This window comes from Rhineura floridana, chromosome 6 (assembly GCF_030035675.1).
Source record: "Rhineura floridana isolate rRhiFlo1 chromosome 6, rRhiFlo1.hap2, whole genome shotgun sequence".
Lineage (NCBI taxonomy): Eukaryota > Metazoa > Chordata > Lepidosauria > Squamata > Rhineuridae > Rhineura > Rhineura floridana.
Window position 1 is genome coordinate 145728817 of NC_084485.1, and position 26794 is coordinate 145755610.

Here is a 26794-nt window from a genome sequence, read left to right on the forward strand (position 1 = left end):
CACAGGGAAGCTGGAGTTGGTTGCATCCCATCAGGGAAGGCAAAAAGGAACTTCCTCTTCTTTGCCCCCCCCAATGGGATGAAGCCAGTTCTAAAGCCATGGGGGTGCATCAGTGGGCCTATATCTCCCCGGGGAAGGGAAATTTGGGCTTCTTGTTGTACACACCCCCAGCTTTGGAGCCAGCTGCATTCAATCAGCGGAGTGAGGAGGAAGCTTATCCTCCCCCACACACATCAAATGCAGCTGGCTCCAAAGTGGAGTATCAATGGGCCTAAATCTCTATAGGGAAGAGAGATTTGGGCCTATTGTCACACCCCCATCAACCAGAAATGGGAGACTGGGTTGCCTTGCCTGGAGACCTGGAGAAGATCCAAATAAATGGAGTCTGCGGTTGAACCTGGTAATGCTAATCTGAGCATTCTTGGCGCAGGGCCTGTGCAATTTCAACATTTACTAAAGTAGTAGGATCCACAACAAATCAGGAAAGTTCAATATTATTGTTAGATTGCCTGTTTTGCGGGGGGAGGTTGCACTATCTACAGTATCCATAAAGGATCAGGGATCTGGTCTGGAGGACTTCTTTGATCTATCTTTTAGAGGCACAGGTGGTGTTGGTGGCTGAGAGTGCCATTTATCAGCTTAGGCTGATACATCCTATGATATCCTAGCTGGAATACTATAGCATATTATATATGGGGCTGCCTTTGAAGATGGTCCAGAAACATCAGCCTGTCAAAAACAGGACAGCAAGATTGTTAACTGGGGTCAGCCCATATGATCATATTACAAAAGTGCTCATCTGCATTGGTTTCCAGTCCATTTCCAGGCCTAGCTCAAAGTGATGGTATTAGGAAGATAGAAAGCTGCCTTATACTGAGTCAGACTGTTGTACTATCTACACTGACTGGTGGCAGCTCTCCAAAGTTTCAGGCAGGAGCCTCTCCCAGCCGTACCTGGAGATGTCAGCGTTTGAACTTGGGACCTTTTGTATACAAGGCAAATGCCCTACCACTGAGCCGCAGCCCTCCCCCTTAACATTTAATGTCTTAAATGGTTTGAGGTGAGGTTACTTGAAGGATCATCTTTCATATATACCGCCCCAGACCTTGAGATCCTCTTCAGAGGCTCTTCTTTGGGTGCCCCTGTCAAATGAGGTGAGACGGGTGGCCACTAGGGAGAGGATCTTGTCACTGCTGGTGCCCCAGTGGTAGAATGCCCTCCCCAGAGAACCTCACTGAGTACCAGGTAAAGACCTTCTTATTTTTCCTGGCCTTTTTGTTTTAATTTTAGTGCTTTTTAATTTTGTTTGCCCAATTTGTTCCTGTTATTTTATTTTAATGCTGTTTTAACTGTTCAAGATTTTGTGTCTATGTTCTATTTTCATGCTTAGTTGTTTGAATGTTATATACTAAATTGCTCGAAGAACTGTTTCTTTTTTTTAATGGTATAGAAATGTTGTAAATAAGAAAAAAATATGAATGAATACTTGGAGTTTCAGTCAACTCTAGCTGTATTATCCAGGACTTTGGGTTTGCAGATTTCTTTTTAAGTAGGTCCAATACAATGACAAATATTTAGGTGGTTAAACACAGGGTGATTTCTACTTACCATCAGACTGCTCAACACTGATCTCATCCATTGGAAATCTGCTGGTGAATCCATAGTTGTACCTGTGAGCGAACTGCCCATTTTATGAATTATGATGCAAAAGGTATCTGTAAAACCATTTCCCTGAAAACTGACTCATGGATGGTTCTTGGGATATGCTCTTTTTTTCTAAGACATTTCAATTAGGATCTTGTTAGTAGACATCAGACAACCTTTTAAATTATAGAAACCTATAAAAATAGCAACAAACTCTTTCAGATCTGCACAGTTTTACTGATCCATTGGGGAGGTGATAATTCACAGTAATGATGGAAATTTCCATAGCTTTTCTTCAGGCTATGCTGCAGGGACAGATAATACCTCCAGAGCTGTCTTGCACTATATGTTTCAAGAATAACAACTTATCTTGCACTTACAGTATCCATTCCTCTGAGCCAGGAAAGCATTTCAAAAACCTATTTTGCCAACAGCATAAATTAGTGCTTTACATCCACTGTGCTTTCAAGCAGCAGAATACACATAATCAACTATCATAATAACAAGGAAATAAATAAGTATAACATCATTTCTAATAGAAACACCATAGGAAGTTTGAATAAAATGGAAATTAAGTACATGTGGTACTTGGCTCACCTGTGAGATTCAGGTCCAATTCCTATGTGCTCTTTTGACAAGGATAAAGCTGCAATTTGACAGCATCTGGTGGATCTGTCTTACTAGGAGAGTTGTGCACGGGCTACAAGTTTGGACCCCAATTCGATCCATGCTGGCTACAGCATACAGCAACTCTCATGGCTGTATAATAAGTTGTAACTGATGGTCTCTGTCACATAATTGGTATTGTGAAATCCAAAAAAGAAGGAACCTTTGACAACTGAGGGGATGTGAGAAGAAAGGACAGCAGCATGGACAGCAGGAACCTATCTTTTAAATATGGGATTGTCAGGACCACCAAGGCCTTGAACAGCTATGCCTGAATTTAAGACCACATCCACACCATACATTTAAAGCACAAGGTTTTCCCAAGGAATCTTGGGAGCTGTAGTTTACCCCTCACAGATCTACAGTTCCCAGCACCCTTAAACTACAGTTCCTAGGATTCTTTGGGAGAAACCTTGTGCTTTAAATTTGTAGTGTGGATATGACCTGGACCTGGAATGGATTTTTAAGTTTATTTATTTATTTATTCAGTTGCCATTGCTGGAGCTAGAGCTGTGACGTACAACAAGCATAAGTTACTGCTCTGTCGACCAGTCAAGGACACAAGGGCAGGCACCCAATAGTTTACCAGGCCTCGCCAAGCAAAAGGCTTCATAGCATCTGCTAATTACAAGGACAAATGCTGCAAATCCTTATTCTCTTTGGCCTGAAGAAGGCTCTGAGGCAAAAATGCCAGGTAGGCCAGTAGGCAACATTCAAGTCTTAGGCTATGAACTTAGTGTTTTAAACCAGGCATCCTTGATAGATAACTGGTAAGAATCCTGAAAATACCCTTAGATGTGTATTGCTTTATTCAGCTCACAAAGTATCCCTAACCAAGCAGACAAGAGGATTAGTCCTTTCAGGATTGAATAATAGCATATTTTCTGGAGCAGCATGATTGGTTTTTTTAATCTGTTTTCTTTACAGCAGTCAGGCTGTTAATTGATAGTGATCAATTTCCCAAGTTGTAAGAAGGATATTTACATTCCAAGGAGGTGAGATTCATTCCCCCCCCATCTTGTTTGTATCACATACAAAGGGATCTTTCATGTCCATTAATTAAGAGGTAACGTCACATAATAATCCATCATATGACTTGACATTATCAAATCAATATGTTTAAAGTGGACAACTATATTAGAGGTAGCAACATTAACCTCATTGCAAACTGCCAGTTTTAGAGATATGAATATTCCCTGCTACTATAATCAAGACTGAAGTTTCTGTCATTATTTTTGTATTCCTCTTTTTAACGGTCAACTAGGCCACTAGTCCTCTTTCAAATATGTAAGGCTAAAAGGCTAGATAATTTTATTGGCTGAATAGACATGTCTGAGGCATTAGACCTTTACAAATTCCTGTACAAAGTGACCTGACCTGGACTTCTTGGACTATGCGCAGATTGACACAGCTATCCACCATAGGGTTGCCAGGTCAGAAGCATCCCAAAACCTGAGATTTTAGAGGTGGGCCTGAGTGATGTCATGGGGCGGGCCCAAATGATGTCATTAAGCATGATACATTAAGCATCAATCACAGTTGGAGCATACAATTAAAAAAACTGATTGGAAATTAAGATAGAAATCTTAGCTAAAAGATGGATCCTGGGTAGGGAACATTTAATCTAGCCTACTTGCTTTTGGCAAGAAGGGTTTAAGTGCCTTCAGGCCAGGCCAGTCACCAGAAGGTCACTGTAGGAAGAAAGGAGCCTAGTGTTGTGGAGATGTTAGATGGGAGCATTTGGGAGTAAAGATGGGTGCCCCTGAAGGCTTCAATTCTAAACACACATACTAAGGGACTAAGCCCCCATAGAACTCAACAGGACTTACTTCTGCGTAGATACAGTTTGGATTGTGCTGTTGGTAAAGCTTGACTAGGGATCCTCTGCAAAGACATCCACATCCAAGCAGGGTTGGCAACTCCCTGCCTGGAATGCCCTGCCCTTATCTTTTAATGTGGCTGCTCCAAACTTCTTTACAGATTTGACCCTTCACTTCAGAAAGAGGTCTGAGAAATGAGTAAGAGTAAGAAGATTCTCTACCCTTTCTGTCTACCCTGTGGGCTGCTATAAACTCACTTTGACAGCCAACCCAATTCCGGTGAGTAATAATTGACAGAGAAAAAACTCACATGGTTTGGTCTACCTTCACAGGCAGCAGCTTGGGAACAACAACTGTAACCACACTTTCAAATATGTGAATTCTCTTTTACCACTGTTGGGCAAGAAACAAATTGCCATGCAACCAACAAGGTGCATCATCAGTGGGTTTTAGGGGGTTGAACTGAGCGCATGCAACCACTGCTGTTGCTTCTATGGATGTAAGAGAGTGAGGTTAAAGGTAACTTAAATGCAAACAGAAAAACAAAAACAAAAGACAGTGATGCTTTCCTAAATGCAATACCATACCAAACACAACAAGATTCCTACGAGTAAGGCAGACAACTTAGCATCTCACAACCAGTCAGGATTCATAACCGAAAACCAAAACTAAAAAAATCCTGGCATCCAGTCAGTTAATGCAGAATGCTGCGGCATGATTGCTGGCATGAGTGAGATCCTATCAGCACATAATACCTTTGCTCTGAAATCTGCATTGGTTGCTGATTTGCTACCAGGCCAAGTTCAAGCTGTGCTTTTCATGTTACGGGTGCCACACAGTACTTGTTCTGCTCTTGTAAGAAATCATTCCTGTAAAGTGGGAACATTTTGGATAATCTGTTCATAGGGTTTTTATGGTAAGAGGTATTCAGAGGTGGTTTGCCATTGCCTTCCTCTGACTTTGGACACATATCATACTTTGGACACATAATGAGAAGACATGATTCACTAGAAAAGACAATACAGGAAAAAGAAGGGAGTAGAAAAAGACAAAGACCAAACAAGAGATGGATTGATTCCATAAAGGAAGCCACAGACCTGAACTTACAAGATCTGAGCAGGGTGGTCCATGACAGATGCTATTGGAGGTCACTGATTCATAGGGTCACCATAAGTCAAAATCGACTTGAAGGCACATAACAACAACAACAAAGTGGCAGCACCTACATTTTGGAACTCCTTGCCTATTGACATTAGGCAGACACCTCTTTTCAGCACCTGCTAAAATCATTTTTGTTTAGGCAAGCCTATCCATGCATGTAGAAGCTATTGTGTTTTTAAATCTGTTTTTAACTCATTGTTGGTTTTATTATTTTTAATGTTTTTAAATACATGTCTTTAACTGTTTTTGCCAAGAATTTTATTATTTTAATTCTTTCTGTAAACCGCTTTGAGATTTTTTACAATAAAGCAGTATATAACTGTTGTAAATAAAATACATAAATAAATTTTGGAGTCACTGTGGCCCCTGAGTCTCTTCCCACTTTTAGGAACAAAGGAATCTGCCTTATACTGACCCAAGCTATTTGGTACCGCATAGCTCAGTACTGATGACATGGACTAGCAGTGGCTCTAATGAGCTACAACCCTTCCCTTGTTTAAAAAAGTATCTTTTAAAATTGTTCTTTTCAGTTCACTCTTGAATGCACATCATACCTAGGGCAGATCCACACCATTCATTTAAAGCACATTCAACACCCATTTGAAGCACATGAATCCCACCACAGAATCAGAACTCTAACTGTGAGGAAGAAATGACACTTCCCAGGATTCTTTAAGGGAAATCATGCGCTTTAAATGTGAGTTGGATGTGCTTTAAATGTATTGTGTGGATCCACTTAATAAATTTTGTCTGCATGTCAATTGTTTTAATTAATTTTTCAAAATGCAAATGAGCTATAAAGTGTAGTGAGTCACCATGGGCTACTCACCATCTTTCAGCCTATCTGCCCCTCAGGATGAAAACAATGGAGAACCATGACCACCTCAAGGAAGAAGGGCATACTTAAAATGTAGAGGAAGTATTGTACAACCATAGTGTGAAATTGGATACTTATTGGGACACAGTGTGAAGAAATATTTATATAAGCATGTTTATTTATATAAATATATTTATTATTTACACAAGCTGTAAAGATATTTATAGTGCAATCCTATGTTCGTTTACTCAGAAGCAAGTCCCAATGTATTCAATGGGGCTTATTCAACCAGGGAAAACTGCAGCCTCAAGTGATAACGAACTTGTTCTTTTAACAAGCCTTTTAAGTTGAGACCTGTCTGTGTCTGGGTTGGAATTGCTTTTTGATATGTTTTTAAACCTTTTTAAAATGTTTTTAAAGCTTTTAAAAATGTTTTTAAGGACGTTTTGTTTTAACATATTTTAAAGTCTGTTTTTATTATTTTTAAAGTGTTTTTAGTGCTTTTGTTTGCTGCCCTGGGCTCCTACTGAGAGGAAGGGCAGGATATAAGTCAAATAATAAAAATAAATAAATAAACTTCATTCACCCAACCCAAAATTTAGAATCATGCCACTTTAAATTGTTTTGCAACTGTTTATACTTGTTTTATGTTTATTGGTTTTTAAAGGGATTTATTTCTTATTGTGAGCTGCCTTGGTTTCCAATCGCCAACTCTACCTCACAGGGTTGTTGGAAAGACTCCATACACACACACACTTGTAAAAATACACCCCATATAATAGTTTATTGTCAAACCAGTTGGTCATTGCCAAACATTTTTTTAAAAATCAGTATTAGTTTCCTACATAATAAAAAATGTGATACCTAGGTAAACCCTGCATAATTGCTTTAAAAATAGGATTGGAGAGGGAGGGAAAGATTTACAACACAAACACAATTCTTTGATGTGTTTACTCAAAAGTCCCATTAATTTACAACACAATCCTAACCATGTCTACTCAAAAGTAAGTCCTAATGAATTCAATGGGGTTTACTCCAGGTACATGGGATTAGCATTGCTTTACTCCCAGAAAAGCAAATATTGGATTAAATACTTTCACATTGCCAAGGTTTTCAAAGCACTGCCCTCTCCAACAGCCCAGGGTTTGACTCTTGCACACAAGAGAAAAAAACTAAGCCATATTCTTACTTACTCAAACTGAAGATCTCAAAGCCACCATTTCCTGATGTTGCAATGAAGTCTAGGCACTGCCTGGGTCAACAAATCACAACTCTGGCTTCACTTATTGGCTACAATCCTGAAAGGGCAGGGAGCTAGGAGCTGTTATAACAGATCCGTTAAACAGATTTAACAGTTGCGGGAGGCGGCTGACTTTTTGGTGTATATCTCGGGAACCAGACCACCTAGAAACTTAATTTTTTAAAAAAATGAAGCTGAGAGTCAGGAGATTATGGTGAGTTACCCGGAGACCCGAAGGGGACCCCCAAAAGCCAGAAACTCTGCCCAAAAAACAGACACCTGGTAACCCTAATCCACCATATTTTGCACACAATTCCTAGAATTTTGTTATTTTAAGAGAAGACACACATTTAAATGAATATTGGACTATGTGTTTAAATATGTATTTCAAGAGAGTATATATATATGGGTTGTATTGAATGCTATTCCTACAAAGAGTAGACCTATTGAAATTAACTAACTGTAGTTACTTATTTAACTTCAGTGAGTCTACTCTAAGAAGGACTAGTATTGGAGACATCCCTTAGTGTTTACCTCAGCATTTCCCAACCAGTGTGCCTCCAGATGTTGTTGGACCACAACTTCCATCTTTCCTGACCATTGGCAATGCTAGCTGAGGCTGATGGGATGTGGTCCAACAACATCCGGAGGCACACTGGTTGGGAAAGGCTGGTTTACCTATAAGTTATTTCATTTCTTTATTCAAGGTGTGCATCTGATTTGAACAAAGCCTGAATCCAGAACCAAAGCAGGCTGCTTTGAAGTGATTCAGGCTTTGGCCATGATGAAACAGGGCTCTTGAAGCAAATCAGGCTGTTTCTGAAGCCTCAGATTTGCCTCAGAGATTTGGAGGACACAGACAGTCTCACCACCTGTTAAAAATAATTACATCCCCCTCCCCTGTCTCTATAAAAACAAAACTGCAGGCAGGAGTGAGGGGGTATATTTTTGTTACTGTGAGTGAGAGCTCTAGTTTTCAACTGGGGAATAACTTTACCAGGCCAATCCCTTGTACTTCCAGTCACAGTGCCTTTGGGAGGGATGTTACAGAACAACTTGTCACTTGGTGTCAACTGAGCAGAAAACAAAAACAAAGTCTTAAAACTTTTTCATTCAATCATATGTTCCTGGCTTCCACACCTAGTTTTCTGAATTTTCCCAGGTTCCTTTCCTAGGGGCATCTGCCAGGAATAGGCAAATTTGCCATTTTCTGCTCCTCTCAGTCTCTCATTCTTCCAATCTGAGGTTTGGTTCTCCACATTTCCACATCAGTTTGTGGTGTTTTTTTTAAAGGCCTCATAAAAACTCCTCAGCGTTTTAGTGCAGATTTCTCCCAATGTATACATTTTAATGTAATTTTACCCAATGGACACATTTTTGCAAGCCAATTTCCCTGATACACTGCATTTTTGTATGTTATTTTCACTAGTATATGAAATTCAATGCACATTTTACAGTAGTACATGCATTTGTGGATACACTATTTGGCTAGAGATCTGCATGGCAAAAGTTGGGTAAATCGAAATTTTGAAGGATGGCTATATTTTGGGTCACAAATTGTTCAGGAAGTGCAAATTAAGTCAGTTAGCCTTTACATGTGAAATGAGCCAAATCCCCTCCCTCCAAACCCCTGGGCAGCCCTGCAATGTGTGCTATTTTCATATAAATTGACCAAAAAAATCCCACAAAAAATCATGGGGAGAGGAAAATGAATCCCTTTCCCCAAAACACTTTCAAGACTCCCTTTGCACAAAACACCTGCACCTATCTGTCTGAATATTGGTTCTATTCACTCAGTAAGGGTCCTACAATGCCTGCAGGTCAACCAATTGTATCATATAATAGCATTTTGTTCATTTCTCCACACAAGTCATAATACATAAGAAGCCTCAGATTTTCCTAAGTGAGAATTGACTTTGGACCCAAGGCAAAGCAGCTTGTGCCCAAAGCGGTCACTGTCAAAGCAGTCTTTGTCAAATCAACCCACTTTCCAAAGTTCTGAAGCTGGATCTGAGCTGAATTTTGCTTTTTACACATACCCCTAATAAAAAAGTACAAAAGGAACATCAAGCAGAAATTTGCCCATCCCTTGGTCTGTATGTTTGTTCTCCCATAAACTATCAACTCCAACTGCCGACCTTTCCATCAACAGATTTAAAGCATGAGGTCTCTGAACATTTAAACATACAACTTTAGTATTGCCTAGATGACACTTTAAAAAAAAAAAAGCACTTTGTTGGTGTAAATTGTTTGAGATGTTTTAAAGCTTTTTGATGGAAACAGACAACACAAGCTGATTAGGATTTGTGATGATGATGATTTCAGGAACAGTAAAAAGACTTGGATACTGATTGCTTGGATCCATGATGTGATTATTAATTAGCATGCCTATTGCTTTCATCTAGAATTTAGTTTATCTGAACATATGCTGCTGTTTTTCAAACAGCTTGGAGCCAATTTATGTTAGAAAAAATCTAAAATACACTGGCCACAATCCAACACAGGGTAAAATGTGCTTAAGCTTACTGATTTTAGATGGCTAACCCAATCTTAGTTCTGTATTGGATTTTGACCACTACAAAGTATAGCAGGCAACAATAAGGTTTTAGATTTGGTTTTAATTTTGTGTCTACAACTGCAAAAGTATAGCAGAGAAGATGAACAATGATAATTAATGAATCATTCATGTTTGGGAAGTAAAATAATTTCTCTTTTATAAATGTGCTCTCTTAAGTAGAAATTTAGGAGAGTTATAAAGACATTTTTCAGGGCTCATCTGAAATTCTATTTGGAACTTTTTCTACATATTTAGAGTGTTTAGGGAGGGGTGAAAGATCTTCTGAAGTTGGGGATGACTGAACAACAAAGGTGGGATGCAGCTTATATTACTGACTGTTATCTGGTGGTCTAAGACAGTGGTCCCCAAACCCCACAGACCACTTGAAAATTACTGAGGGTCTTGGTGGACCACTTCATAATTTTTCTCTCTGTTGTAGCAATTTGAATGTGCTGTGCTAGATGCTGCATGATTTTGAATTGTGCTTGTATTAGTTATTGTATTTCTTTATTGTATTTAATTGCATTACAATCTGAATTCCATAGAATTCAAACTGTAAATATTCTTCACAGACACGCTGTGGACCACCTGAATAATTCTTGATGTTTGGGAACCTGTGGTCTAAGGACTTGTTCTTCTCTTTTAAAGCCATCTAAAAAATAAAAGCCACTACAAGTGATTAGGAAGAACAGTTCCTGCATCACAGTTTGCAAACAGGACTGGAAACGTTCCTAGGAATGATTTACATGATGATATAGCATGATTTTTAGGAGCATTGTGGGGAGGGGAGGGGAGATGGTTCTAGAAAATGTTAAGACAAAACAAAAAAATGCTCTTTTTCACATAGGCATTGTTAAACGATGAATTCGCCCCAGCAAGAGGTACTAATGGCCACCAACTTGGATGGCTTTAAACAAGAATTATACAAATTCATGAAGGATAAGGCTATCAATGGCTACTAGCAATATTGGCTATGCTGTGTCTCCATGGTTGGAGCCAGCATGCTTCTGCACAGCAGTTGCTAGAAACTGCAAGAGGGGCGAGTGGCCTTCTGCTCAGGTCCTGCTTGCAGGCTTCCCATGGGCATCTGGTTGGCCACTGTGAGAACAGGATACTAGACTGATGGGGCACTGGCCTGATCCATCAGGGCTCTTATAATGTTCTTAGGTTCTTGAAACATAGGTCCAAGAAAGGAAGGTCCAAAGGAAGAAAAGAAAGGTCCAACAAAGATGGAGATGGGTTCTTAGTGAAACCTTGCCATATATCCTCCAGATGTTGAATGATTCCTTCACTCATACCTCCTTACAAAATTAAGAATTGCTTTTCTGGGTCAAACCAAGATCCATCTAGTTCAGCATTTTGTTCTATTTGCGGCCAGTCTGATGCCTCTGGATACCCTCACAAGCCACATGTGACAGACACCATCGATTACAACTTATTTACTAAAGGAGGATATAGAACTGTACAGGAAAGAAGATCCAGATATAGCAACCATGCTGAGGAGGTCAGTTATGAAGACGATTGCCTTCTCCTGATGTTTGTCCCCATATATATTGCTTCTGGGGAACTTAGAAATTCTCTTGACCTAATTTCTGACAATAGCTGCCATCTTGCATGAAAACTATCTGATGACTTTTTAAAAGGTCATTTAAGTTAGTATTACCACATTTAATGGCAGCAGATTCCACAAGTAAATTATGTGCTTGACAAAGTAGTAGCATTCAATGCCAGTGAATGTTCCTCTGTGTACCAAAACATTGTTCCTTGTCATACGCTCACCACATACTGCAACCATTGAATGATGGCTCCTTTGTGCAGATAGATCCGGTTTTCACGGCTGAATTCATTATGAAAACTTGCCTCACAAACCATTGAATATTGATCCAGTCATATGGTGGAGGCAATCGGGTGACTGCTTCAGAGAACAGTCAGGTGTAATACATGCTGAAATCACTGTGCTACTAGGGCCAATTTTCAGTGAATCATTCCCAATCAATGCTGTCTAAAGATGCCACAAATACCAGTGATTTTCTGCTCCTGGAGCAAAACCTGCACGTTCAAACAGAAAGAAGGTTTGGTTTCTTGCAGTTCTTATAATAATATTCACCAAAACAAAATAAAAGGATATCCCTCTACCAAACATAGTGACTTAATTGTGCAACCTGCTGCACAATTAAGGCAACTGCACATCTCATGCACAATAGTTATTTATACCTGAATTAATTTATCATGATTATTAGGGCTGTGTACTGACCCCCCAATCCACCCTGGGGCCCTAATCCAGTCCCCTCGATCAGACTGACCAAACCCAGGGACCACTTGCTCTGCCTCATATCTGGTCCTGAAATAGTTCAGGGGTGGGACTAAAGGTTAATAAAGTTTTTCTTTAAAAAAAAAACTAATTAAACATATGGCCAGGAGGAGGGTGAGCAAAGAAGACATTGCATCTTCTTCCGTCCCTTAAGACCGAGAGCAGGGGATGGTTCAGTTCTACGGGGTGCTCCTTCACAAGTGGCTTCTCTGCAGCTGTTGTGTGGAGGCATTAATCCTGCTGGGTGCTGTTTCACAAGTAGCTGCCCTGCAGAAAAGCTGCTTGCAAAGCAGTATCCCTACACCCCACAGGATTGATGCCTCCACTCAACAGCTGTTGAGTAAAGACATCAGTCAAACACGGTGGTGCTTCATGGTCAGGGTGCGAACAGAAAGGAGAGTCATGTTTGGCTTATCATGTCAGACTCCTACCTTTTCCTGGGAAGAAGGTAGGTTTCAGCCTTTTGGTAGATTTCCTCTCCTTTCTGTCTGATGCCCCACCCCCTGACAGCCCTGGATCATCCACCCTAACCCATGGTGATCAGGGGCTGCCTCAACTCAACCCAACCAATATGGAGAATCCAACAAATCAGCCCAGTTCAATCCAGGTCTCAGCCTAATCCAATGCACAACCCTAATTATTATTACATTTCTGTCCCACCTTTCCTCCATGGAGCTCAAGATGGCACATATGGTTCTCCCCCTCCTCATTTTATCCTCACAACCCTGGAAGGTAGGTTAGGCTGAGAGACAGTGACTGGTCACCCAGTGAGCTTCAAGCGCAAGTGGGGATTTGAGCCCTGGTCTCCCAGCTCATAGTCCAACACTCTAACCACTACATTGCACTGGCTATCTGCATTTTTGAGTGGGGAACATAATGTGAAATCAAGCCAACTTTGCATGTGATATGCAAATCAACAGTTATTCCGTATCAGTATAGTCTTACCAATTAACCAAAAAGGTTTTAACCATTTACATCAAACTTTAAAATAAATGACAAAATCCTTTGGGTTAACTTAGTTTTTAGAAACAGTAACAATACTGTTTTGATAAAATTATGTAGATATGCTGGTAAAAATTGCATGGCTGTGTTTAAGGTTTGCATATACAAACATGTGGTACTAGCATGCTGGAAGGCAGAAATACTGCAAAAACAAAAGGACAAACTTACAAGTTCATATTTCATTCCCTTTTTACAACTCTACTCAAGGAACTTCTAGCACTTGGGAAGACCAGGCTTCCCTTAAATAACATTTACATTGGATTTTCCTCCACCACTGTCTACAGGAGCTTTCTGACATGCTTTACTTAATTAACGTAAAAGCAACATTCAACAATATTCTCCTTCACCATCTGGAGCAGACGTTCATCCAACTCTGGGTTGAAATGTTTCAAAGCCCCATCTGGTTTAGTGCCTCTGAAGTATATACAGGAGACAGAGGATCTATGTTTCTGGCAGTCACACAGAAAACATAAAGTCAGTTGGCATCTCTAGAATAATAAATTCCTGATCCATACTCAAATTAAATTTGGGAGGATTTCAGCAAGATTAGTAAGGATGCCACCTTAAGGATTTTCCAAACTAAGAAGAATAATTGGAATGCTTGTAGCATATGTGTAAAAACAGCAGCATATATAGTCTACTAGAACTGTCTACATTTCATCTGTAGATGCATCAGAATAATTTAAACTAGATCTGGAACCAAACATCTGTAAACTTAAGAAGTCTTTCATTTTAAAAAAAATAATTTGAATTTTAATGTAAAATTTGACCTCAAAATTTAAAATTGGGAGAGCTTTAGACTTGATGTCATATTGTGGTTGCGAAAGAAGTATGCAATCTCATAAGCTGTCAGATACTAACTAAATAACATTACAGTAGGGCCCTGCTTATATGGTGGGTTAGGGACCAGGCCCCCGCCGTAAAGCCGAAATCGCCGTAAAGTGAAACCCATTGACTTTAATGGGTCGTGTCATGCGAAAATGCCGCAAAATGCCGCAAAATGGCAAAATCGGCTTTAAAACAGGGAATTTCCCCTGATTGAAAGCCACCACATCAGCGGAACACCGTAAAGCGGAACGCCGTAAAGTGGGACCCTACTGTACATGTAATCTATCAAAATACTACATTCTTTTGCATGTCTCCTTTTAGATACAGTAAAATAATGCTATCATATAACTCAGACACAATACCACTGCATAGCAATTAAATACAGTCAAATACTAAATAGCCACATACACTTAGCAAATACTATCAGATAGGAAGGGTTAAATATCAAATGCCGAAAGACAATATCAAACAATTCCAAATGCAGATATCATATATTCAGCAAATATTTCGCAATGCTGCAAATATCCAGATAAAGTCTGGCACATCTGACATCAACTTTTGTTGAATAGAATTTTAGGGAGCAAATTCGTTTTGGCTCTAACTGAAACTGGTTCAGTTGGAATGGACAGGATTTTCTTTTCCTCCCCACTCCCATTTCATGCTTTCATTCTGTTCTTCTCCCTTCCTTACATCTTCTTCTGCTCCTCCCCTAACTTTCCTCTAATCCTTTCCACACTAAATGTTTTCTTTTCCTGAAGGTCCTCAAAAACTCACACAAAATGTGACATGCACGAACAACTCACAAGAGCAGCAGTCTACCTGCCAAACCCATGAACATCCAGAGATATTTCCTAAGGAAATGACTGTTCACCACACACTCCACTATAATCTCTGCTTTACTGTTGAGTCAACCTATACATTTTTGCCCCTCACAAAATACACATGCACAACAATTTTTCCCAAAGGGTATGAAATTGTTCACAAGGAGGTGGGGATCAGGGAAAGATGGAAGACGTACCTGTTGCCAGGAGAACCTGACCGGCATTCCCTCATCTGGGCTATACATTCCATTAAAAAATAATATGGGGCAGATGGGAAACGTCTTGCACATTAGGAACTGTATCCTGATGTAACAGATATGTGGGCTGCACTACCTCAGTGACAATTATTTTTCCCATCCAAGGAGCAAGCAGGTTAGGGGAAGAAGGGCCTCAAACAGATGTAATGTGTAGAGGACTGGTAGTCCCACCAACACACCCATGGCAACTTTCCCAACAAAAACTGAACCTTACTGAAAATTGGTGTAGCAATACTACTCTGCATATCTCCAAGTTTGGACTTGTTGGCTCTGATCTGGTGTGAGGCAGAAAACATATGAATCATCCCCTCGTAAGGAGAAGAGTCCTTAGTACAGAAATGTCCTCGGGATAGCAGGACAGGGTGTCTGAGGGGGGCAAAGAAGTTTAGCAAAAAAGAGCATAAAATTGTTTGATCCCGGACTGGATTATGAACTATGTAGTTGTTACAATCAACTAGAATGTCTGTCATTATGACCAATTGAGTCTGAGAGGAAAGAGGACCTGCGCACCACAAACACTTCTCGATTGGTTACAAAGCATACACAGCATATGTGCTGTGTGTGTGAATTATAAAGAGACATACTGCCCCACTTGAGCCCTTGTCAATGGAGTATGGACTACCTACTTTGGGGGTGCTAAGTGCTAGGCATGTTTTCTCCCCAAGTACAGGATTGTAGTCCCCTTCCTTCTGATAAAAAAACAAAAACAAATGGTAGCCATATCATCACATGAGAGAAAGTAAAAATTTGCATACAAAGACAACATTTGGTTGGAACTAAACCTATCTTAAGTGGATCCCATGTCTGGAGTGATAGCCATGATTTGGCTCGGTTCTCAAAATCCCACTGAATTAAGTAAGGTGAAGTAAATAGATAGCATTCTGGGGCATTCTGGGTGCAAAAACTGCTATTTACCCAACCGTGCCCCTGAATGTCTCTCTTGTACATTTTCCAATAGTGGGCACTGTGATGTTCCTGCTTATATTGTAAATATGGTGCTGGTTATATAGAATATATATGGTAAGTGGAGTGAAAGAGGAGGGGGGAGTACATAGCAGTAGAATGCTGGATGATTGGCTGAGCGTTTGAATGGCTGGGAGTATAAATGGAAGAATGACAGTTGAATCTGTGTGGAGGTTTGGTGGTGGATGGTGGAGGTTTGGTGGTGAATTGAGGTGGTGGCTGTGAGGTGGTGTTTGGGGGTTGTTGTTGTTGAGGGTGAGTCGGAGTTCTGAGGCAATTAGTAATAAGTCAAGTACATAACAGAATATAGATGAAACCATACGCTTGTGAAACATTCCTTAAGTAATCTTGTTATTTCTAATTCTTAATAAATATTTCTTGGTTAAATAAAAGCCTGATAACTTCAGCTGGGATACACAAACCAGGGGGAATAGCAAAGTAAAAAAGGCTGAACAGTTTGTATCGAATGGTGGCAGCGGCGGATCAGAGGAAAGTGTATCCAGTCCCACAGAGAAACCCAGGGCTGTATGCTTCAGAGTCAAGAGGTTGCAGGGGGGGTTGGGAATTACCTATACCCATTGACACAAGGTATCGGAATAGCTAGGCAGAGACTAGGCACAGTCTATTGGCTAAAAGGGTTACAGAGTCTCGGGTGGTGCTGCCTAGCAGTGAGATCTTTTGAGATTGGTGCTAGTGCTGTAAAGGGTCAGAAGAAAATCTGACGTTCCTGTCTGCTGGTAGCCACAAGTGAGAGCTTCACAGGTGGTGCCAGGGAAGGACATCACAGGCACCACTCAACAGGGTTGGACCTGCCATGCCTCAAATGGCAATGTGACAGGAATAGGGCAGATGAAGGCAAGAACTCATGTCTGAACTGAGTAGCAAGACTTTTTAAAATGCTGGACCTAGGCTTGGGTGGGTGGCATTCTCCATGCAGTAAAATGTCATGAACTTCCGCTATCAAATGATCACTTGGGAGCAAAGGACACAGATATGCCTTGCAACCACCCAGGGGGCCACTGCAATGTACAGGCCCTCCCAATCCACACATGCACAGCCTCTTCTCATCATAATGACAGTCATTTTAGATACAGATAAAGGGTCCACCCAAGACCTAAGCAGTAAAGGAGTGACATACAGTTCATTGCTCTCTCATGTTTGTGTAGGTAGCTTTCAAACATTATCCATGTTAAAAAAAACCAATGTGACAGATTGTATTAATTACATCTTTGTTGCCATCTTTCTCTTCTCTTCCTGCTGGGTGACTGAATGCTAGTATAAATAATTTGAAGGTGATTTGTGTCCCCCCCTTTATATGGTGCAAATTATCTTGATCCTGTTTTTAGCATATGCCTTACATTTTTTTTTCTACACAACACTTTCTCCCCCCTTTTAGCAGGATTATTTGCATTCTCATTTCCAAGGTACCACTGTCCACTTTATAACAACCTTGACATTAAACAATGGCAGGGGATCAGTTTGAACAACAGTTCACTATAGGCTGGGAATAAGAGCCAGCATGGTTCCTAAGGAGAAAAGGATCCTTTTTGTTCTTTGAATTCATCTACATCAAGTACACTTAAGGAGGAAAAGAAAAGGAATATATGTATATTTATCTACTCTGTGTTTGTGCAAGAGCACATACATATTCATGGAATGTATCAAATACATTTGATTTTTTTTTACAAACTACGATGGTACCGTAAAATAAATTGATTGCACTAAAACACTTGAAAATTTACTTTTCTCTGCTTCTCCCATGACATGAAAAAAAGTTATGGTTAAAATATTCCATTGACTTATTTACTTCAGTGATTACAATAAAGAAGAGTATTGATTTCTTTCCTCCCAGAGATAATACCATTTTGCATAACAGAAAGGTTTTCAAAGGCAAAAGGAAGCCATAGGCATCCAAGTCATTCAGAGTTAAGTGGAGTGGTGTATGCCCTTCTTTTTGTTTACATTGTGTTAGTAAAGACACCTTTTGTTCTATAAGCACAGATCTGTCTTCCTGACTGCTACTGAAAAACCCTTCAAGGCTGATTCAAGTGTGTGATGAAGGCAATGGAAATCACACAGACAAGTATTAATTTATTTATTGCATTTGTATACCGCCACATAGCTGAAGCTATCCTGTATGTATCATGCATTATAAACATAACTCCAAACCCTACATTTGAGTAAAAAAATCCCCAAGTGTGTCCAGACCCTTTCCTGTGTATTTGCTGTGCACATGGTGGAAGAAGTATCACGCTACTAGGGATGTGGGAGAAATTAAAGTCTATTCACCTTAAAAGGTGAATCTTCCAAATTTGCACTTTCCAAAACAATATGAAAACCAAAACACAGCCATCCTTCAAAATTCACACCCTTCTGGCAGTTATATAGCCAAGTAATGTACACAATAGTGCATGCACTGGGATCAAGTGTCCATGAAGATGCATATGTAAGTGAAAATAACATACAAAATGGTGAAATTAGGTGAAATTGCATGCAAATATGCACTAAAATGCTGGTGAATTTGCAGAGGACTTCTTTTTTTAAAAAATACATAAATCACAAACTGATGTATACATGTGGAGAACTGAACTGAAGATTGGAAAAATGAGAAAAACCAAAATTGACAGATTCACCCATCCCTACATGCCAGTAGTCCCCTCACTGAATCGTCACCATGTAGTGGTGAGTGGGCTTGCGTGTTCCAATGAACCCTGTGAGCGATGCCATCGGGAGTCATGTACTCACCCATGGCAGTAAGGTCAAGGGAGAGGAACCAGACAAAGAATGATCCAAGAATGTCCTCAACGGCAGAACAGGCGGAGGATAACAATGTCTATGTTACAACGGCTGTGAAGGCGGATGAAGGCTGCGGCAGATAAAGGACTTCCAATTGTCATGGTATCCCATGCCATTGGATCAAAATCTTTTTCTGTCAAGATTATGTGTTGATCGTGGTGCGCCGATCTCCCCACATAAAACAAATTCACGCACAGGCGTCTTCCATAGCAAAAGCCCCATGGCAATCGGCATCAGTGGTGGATACAGGTTCAGACGGATCCTTTGTTAAAGACATTATTTTGGAAGACAATCTTACTCGACTACGAGTGATCGCCAAGAAGAAGAAGAAGACATGCCAGTAGTCCTGCCCTCCAGTACCAACACATCCACTGGCCATTCCCTTTAATGTATTTGGCATCAGTGTGAAAGGGGATGTATGTGTGCACACACATACATGTATGTATGTAGAGCTCCTACATAGGAACAAGAACCCTGGCCAATCAGGGTTTGCATTTCCAGTGAGGCACCTTTTACATGTATATGGAGTACATGCATAGCCCTCCTTTCGCACTGGTTCTGAAGGCACTTCCAGTGAGGGCTGTAACAGTCTGCAGGTGAGACTAGTGGCGCAATCCTGATCCCACCCCACACATACAACAAACACATTGAAGAAAAGGTCCAAATAGACCTAGGGTGTCTTGGGTAATTGTATGTATCACATGTCAATTTCCAAGCTAATTTGGGAGTGTGATCATTCTGGAACACGTCTCTCACTTTGAGAAAGGTGTATAAATCCCATCTCCCAAACCTTTTTTAAATTAATTAGGAAGCCTGCTTATATATGTGTAGCAAATTTCAGCTTTCCTTAAGGTGTTGTCGGTACGCTCCGTGTACTTCATTTTGAAGAAACAAAGTGTTTTTGACCAAATTTCCCAGTTTATACATGCCAGAAGCTTTACCAGGCATTCTGGAGAGGAGGCATGTGGTCAGAGCTATGCTCCAGCTGCTGGCAGCTTTAAAACTGTTTGAGAAAGAAGTATGGAAACTAATACCACCATATTAAGCGCGCCATCACCCTGAAATGTTTCACCCTCCAGCCCTCTGCAAAATTGCACCTCATGCTTGTTTTTGGAGGGGGTTAAAATGCCCTCCCCCAATTGGATGAATCACCAATTTCAGGTGGGATTGCTACAGCTAGGATTGGACAGACCAGCATATTTCCATTCTGTGTCAGTTTCACATTCATAGAATCATAGAATCATAGAGTTGGAAGGGGCCTATAAGGCCATTGAGTCCAACCCTCTGCTCAATGTAGGAATCCAAATTAAAGCATACCTGGCAGGTGGCTATCCAGTTTCCTCTTGAATACCTCCGGTGTTGGAGAGCCCCCACCTCCCTAGGTAATTGCTTTCATCGTCGTATTGCTCAATCAGTTAGGAAGTTTTTCCTGATGTTCAATCAAAATCTGGTTTCCTGCAACTTAAGCTCATTATCCTGTGTCCTGCACTCTGGGACAATCGAGTAGAGACCTGACCCTCCTCTGTGTGACAAACTTTCAAGTACTTGAAGAGTGCTATCACATCTTTCCTCATCAATCATACGTGTATTCTGGGGTTTTTTGCAGTTTTTTTAATTCATGAAAATTTGCATTTAAATTGCACATATTTCATATGCATTCTGACTCTAAAACATGCATTTTGTGTCATTCTCCTCTCCCCCAATACAATTTATTTGTATTTGTTGTGTGTGTGTGTGTGTGTGTGTTCTAAAATTTGCAGACAGTTACTGCTCTCCAGTCTATAATTAGATTGCTCTGCAATTATAAATCCAGGATTGGTGAGTTAGGTCAGTTTGCTTCAGAATGCCGACCAAACACATTTCTTGTCCATCTCTACCTTGTTACAGTTATAATACTGATTTTATACAGGTTTCCCATATATGAAAATTCTCTACATTGTCTACAAGGTTGACACTTTTCTTATCTGACAGTTTAGGGTTTTGTAGATTGCGTTCTTGCAAGCAGCTTCTCTACAGCGCTTCACTGTTTCACTGTGTGGATGGGAAGAAAAAGTGAGTACAAATCCAGGAGGAGCTCAGCCCAATTACTCATAAACCACCATTTTTTCATCCTTAATATAAACATTGATTTACATAGCCCCAATGGACAGCAGGATGACATGGGGATAAACCCTGGGTTCATGTGTTGTTTCCCACTGTGTGCAGATCCTTTTACAAAATTTATAAATTCACATACACTGCCTCCTCCCTCCAGAGGAGTGGATGGATCACATAAGCAAGACTGAACTGCAAAAATATTTAAATATCTACAGCAATCTTAATTTTTAAAAAAACAGGTTTTTTTTCTTTTTAAAATAATCCCACAAAGCTCCAAGAGAGATAGATAGCTATTGAAGTATTTGGTATATTCTCAAGGAAAAGAAGGGTCATCAGTTCTTAATTCAGTAAAATAAATCCTCCTTGGACAGAGCCTGAAGAGAACTACAATATCCGGCATTGAGAGGCTCAAGAGTCTTTCAACATTATTAACAAGATGGATGGAATACAAATTAATCCATAATGTATCCCAAGGTATTATTAAACATCTGTTGCTGTTTTTATTTCAGAAGTCAGGATCAGAGGTCTTTTTTCTTTTTTCAGAGGCAGGGGGGAAGAAAATTCATGAAGAATTACACTGAGTTAATGCATGTTGTACATTTAAAAATATTTAATGTCAGATTCTTCAGTTCTAAGATTGTGTTTCAGCCTAAAGAATCTGACTCTCTGCCAGATTCCCATAGTGATGTGGTTGGCTTGGATGCTTCACCATTGTAATAGACCTGACAAAGAAGGTGTGTAGTGAAACAGCATCCTGCACTAAAATAAGAGCTATGCATGCACCATAATGAGAGCATAAATTCTAGTTGTACCAGTGTAGGTGGGACATCATGTTTTTGGAACGTTGCCTTGCCTTTTTTTAAAACAAGTAGAAAATGAGTACAGCAGGGAGAGATCTTCGTTAATCTACTTTTCTACTCGCAAGGTTTTTTTTTTTTAAGGGAGCGTTTGTGTGATGTGCTACAGCCCATTTTACCAACTCATTCTACTGCACATGTAAATTTGGCTTAAATTGCTAACTAAGACTGCAGTCCTAATGCCGACTGTTGCCCAGTGGGGCTACTGCCATTTCCACAGCTTTGCCATGTATGGTGGCCAAGGTGGAAGGCGGAGGATGGGGGCAGGCAGATTGCTGTGCCAGCCTGGACTGCAGCAGGGTCAGATCAGGATTCATCGGTTCTTGGACTGGCTCTGCCCCCCTCACCCTCAGAATGCCCCGTTTCAAACTTTCCAGAGGGTGCCAATTGCAAACATCTTGATGGCAACACTTTCACCTGTCCATACATTTATCCACAATATCTGCACTGACTGAGTGATGCTTGCATTGCTACTTCAGTGGCGACCACCAGGAGGCCAGCTTAGCCAGTAGAGCTGGGCAGGGAACACCTCCAGCCCAGCACAAAAGGGGTTTTGATTGCTCTGCTCAGCTACAATCCTAATACCACTTACTTGGGAGGAAGTCCCATTGAACTAAATAGGACTTTCTTCTGAGTAGACATGGGTCACATCCACATCATGCGTTGAAAGCACATTTAAACCACTTTAAAGGTGCACCACATTTCCTAGGATTCTTTGAGCAAAGTCTGTGCTTTAAAGATTTTTTTAAAGGGTATGGTGTGGATGTGGCCATGGTTAGAACTGCAGCCTAAAGTTCCATGCCAGGCAGCAGCAATACATCTAGTGCATTACCATTTAAGCTGGTACAGGCTGCAGTACAAAAGCTAAACTCTAGCAGTAATTTTTAAAGTTGTACCACAAGACAGCCTGTGTGATGTATAGGATATGGACTGGAGAGACTTGGATTTAAATCTTCACTCAGATGTTGTGCTCACTGGTTGGCCCTTTGCAAGTTACCATCTTTCATTGTAATGCCTTACACTCTAAGTTATCTCCCAGGGTATTGTGATTATAAGGTTGAGTGCTTTAATGTACCCCAGAAGGCAATACCTTCACACTTGGGATGTAAAAATGCATTGTTTCCCATTTTGCCCTATATCCATTGCATGCAGTGCTGTTTCTGTTCTGTTGCAGTTTGGGTTCCTCAGAAACAATGTTATGCGGCTTGCTGTTTGCTGTGGCCAGATTTCCGAGACAAAAGAGTAGAACTTAAACCCACTATAGAGATGCATCCTGTGAAAGATCCCTATGTGTAACCCACTGCACCACACCAGTAAACTGTTTTCAAATACAGTTTAATCAACACACACGTGTTGATTGCAGTGACATCCTGACCTTTCTAATGCCACAACTCCAGTTTCTTTATAAAATTCATGTTGATTCTAGCCTAACAGAACAATAGGAAGGAAACACCTCTTTCCCCCAGGAACATAAACTCCAAAATGATTGCACCTTTCTCTGCAAATTATCCTTTTTTAATTTGGCTAGGCATATGCTGAAGCCACCTGAGAAATTTCACTTGCTTCCTTGGAACTTCCTTGGGCATTTCTGCTGTTGGGGACCTCTCTGAATTCACTCACTCACCTCTTAAACCAGTGTGACTGACAGAGTTTGAATCTGCCTTCCTCTGCCTCCAGCCAACCAGAGTTAATGGAATACTGAGAGGGGAAAATATTTTTTAAAAATACCGTTTGGTTAGACAGAAAAATATGAAGGTTAGAAAGGTGGAGAATGGGAAATAGGGGATGATCTGGACTGATAATAAAATCTAAGCCAAGGGCAAGGGTGAACAAGAGAGTTCAGGGAAAGTTCAGTGTTAGAAACAAATATATTTTCATGTCTGTGAGCTACCTAGGAGTTCTTGTATTGTAAAATGATTTCAAAAATAAAAGGTTTCTTCTTCTAAGTTACCCCAGTGCCTGGATCACATGATTGGGGAATAAAAGTGGAAATCAGTATTGGGATCTACCTGGTATTGGTCATGCACCCAAGGAGATGCTGGGACACCCTTTAATATTTATTTTACTGTTTTTTGGGCAGTTACCTCATCACCTTTCAGTTGTCAGGCGTGGGCCAGACAGAACTGAGAGTAAGGTGGGACAACAGGCTCCAGTGAAGTTAAAAGAGAACAGGGAGGAGAATCTGGTTCTACTCATGAGGAGCACCTGAGCTGCTGTCACACCAAAGTCTTACCAATTTGATCTTCAGACTAAATTCTTCGGTAGCACTGAATGCCAACAGATCATAAAGTTTTGGTGATAGGCAGATGAAACGGGAAGGGATATGAAGAACCACCCCTCACATCTGCTGCTTCTCTCTTGAATATGTATCCCACCTGTCTGCCAACTAGGGATGGGATCTATTGGCCAGTGCCACTTTGAAAGGATTTCATCAACCTTAACAGGCAGAATTGATTTGAGTTTGTACTTTTGTCCACTATCCCCTGCTTTTATCAGTCTGATTTTTTTCTCCCCAAAATATCAATATGAATACTGACAATTTGAAAGGAAATATCAATAGTTTGGAAGGAAATAGTGACATTTTGAAAGGAAAGTGGCTTCAGCTCCTCCTCCTCTACTATTATAGACTATTATAGGCTTGGCTTGTTTCCTTCCTGCTTGAAGCTTGGGTTATTTGAGCGGAGGGGGTGGGGTGGGCGAGAGAGAGTTGTACTACTGTGTTGTGAGTAAAATCAATAAAATAATATATTTGCAGGAATATTTGAGGGTAAAAATCCAGTATCAGAGGAAAACTGCTAAAGTTTGGAGCAAACATGATCGCTCCACAAAGATGGAGAACATGTAAGCCATTGAAAAATCCAAATTCAGAGGAATCCTTGCCCATCCCACGCTAACCTCTCTACTTCTTGGCTGTTAATACTGTACCAGTATTTTTGCATACTACATCCATAGCATCTCAATAGGGGAGTTGCTTATATACCAAAATGCCTCCCTGTTTAGCGCTAAATGCGGCTTGAGCAACTACTGCATGATCCAGTTTATGACATGCAATTGTCAGGAACATTGGCTCTCAACTCCATCTCCATCTGTGCTTATTCTACACAGGATATACTGGCTGCTAATTATTTTGTCAGCTCTTTTCCACTGAGAGGCAAATAATTATTGGTTTCTTTGGTGTTTCCCATGATAATCCATTATTATAGCTTGAGGAATCCATTTGAAGTAGGCATATCATTGCAACATACACTTTCCTAAGACGGTTTAATTATAATTTCAAAACCCTTAAAGTTCACATCTTATGGAGAGTGAAAAAAGCTCCTCTGTAATTAATAACAAATACAATGAGAACGCTTTAAAAAAAACTTTTTTTTAAAGTTTCTTTTAGTTCCACAAAAAAATTGCAGTCCCTCCAGTACAACGATCTCTACTTCCTTTCTCTCCTAGAAGAGTATTAGAGGACCCTATTCAGTCAGCCATGGGAGAGATTCAAGATTTCCCCCATACACTTAATGGTACGAACACTCTCCACCTAATCCCAGGCCGCATGAAACCTGTTCTGAGTTTGACCACTGTCAGAGGTTTCCTTGGTTGCGGCTGAGGGGTGAAATAAGACGCAGAGACATCAGCTTGGGTTGAACAAGGGCCACTTTATTCAAATTACAGTAAATAAAAACCCCAATTTAAAGTGACCTGCAGAGGGAAACCTAGGTGCGGGAACTGTCTATAAGCAAGTAGCTTACCACGCAGCTCTTGGGCGACCAGCCCCTGCTGGGGCAAGGGCAAGCCCATCTGCTTACCCTTTACCCCAGCCACACCTTGCAGGTGAGTAGGGGGGCCTTCCCACATCATCCCCACCCGGGACCATATAACCCCTGGGTAGATGAGGGTAAGTTGGCCCCAGAAGCAGCCCATATCCTGCTCTAGAGCCGTAAAGCCCTGAGAGACAGGCCCTCCGGAACTGCCAATCACCTCCAAAGGTGCCTAAGGGGGCCACCTAGCTGTCCTTACCTATTTCCCTTCCTGCACCTTCCCGCCACAAAAGGGGGACAAATCTCTGTTTAGTCCCCCTTTACCCCACTGCCGAGAAGCACCTCTCGCAGACATCTCTGCAGGTCTCCCCAAAATAAGTCGTTACCTGCATCGGACAGGTGAACGCCATCGGCCCTGTACAGTTCACCCTTCTGTTGCTGAATTTGGGGATGCGGAATGACCAACCCCCCTTGTCCAAGAAGAGCCAACCGAATCTGCCGGTTGACCTTCTTCCTTGCTCGATCAATCCCTGCTGGATCCCAAACATCACGCCACACCTGGCGTGGAAGCAGGTCTGACCACATCAGATGCACCCAAGGCCAACGCTGCCTTATCGCTTGCATGTCCTTACATGCCTGCATGCTGAGGGCCTTGTCCTTCACCAAGCCAAGGTCATTTCCACCCAGATGGATGACCAGCACCTGCGGAATTGTCCGCACCAAACCTTGCCGAAACAGAGCAGGTAGGAGCCCCTCCCAACGCATTCCTCGCCGGCCAAGCCACTGTACCACAGCCCATCTACTGAGGCCCAACTGCAAGCCCATGCTCGACTTCACTGCCCTCCGGGCTGCCCAGAAGACCATGCTGTGGCCACATATAAGGATCTGCGTCTGCTCCATCCCCGTCCAGCAACCTGCCAAAACAAATGAAAAGTGTTAGGCTTCTGCTTTCCCTGCCCTCTAGAAAGGGCGAATGTAGCCCTTATATGCATCAGAGGACCAACGTCCAACAGCCTGTACTGTCGCCTGGGGAAAACCAAAACCTGCTGCCATAGAAGCAGCTCCTATTCTAAATGAGTGTGTTCCAAATTGTGAGGCATCATAACCCATCCTATGCAATGCTAGTTTTGTTAAGGCCCAAAATTGATAAATAGAAAGAGGGTCCAGGTTCACATGTGTAAATAAATAGCCTTGGGCTGATCCCCTGG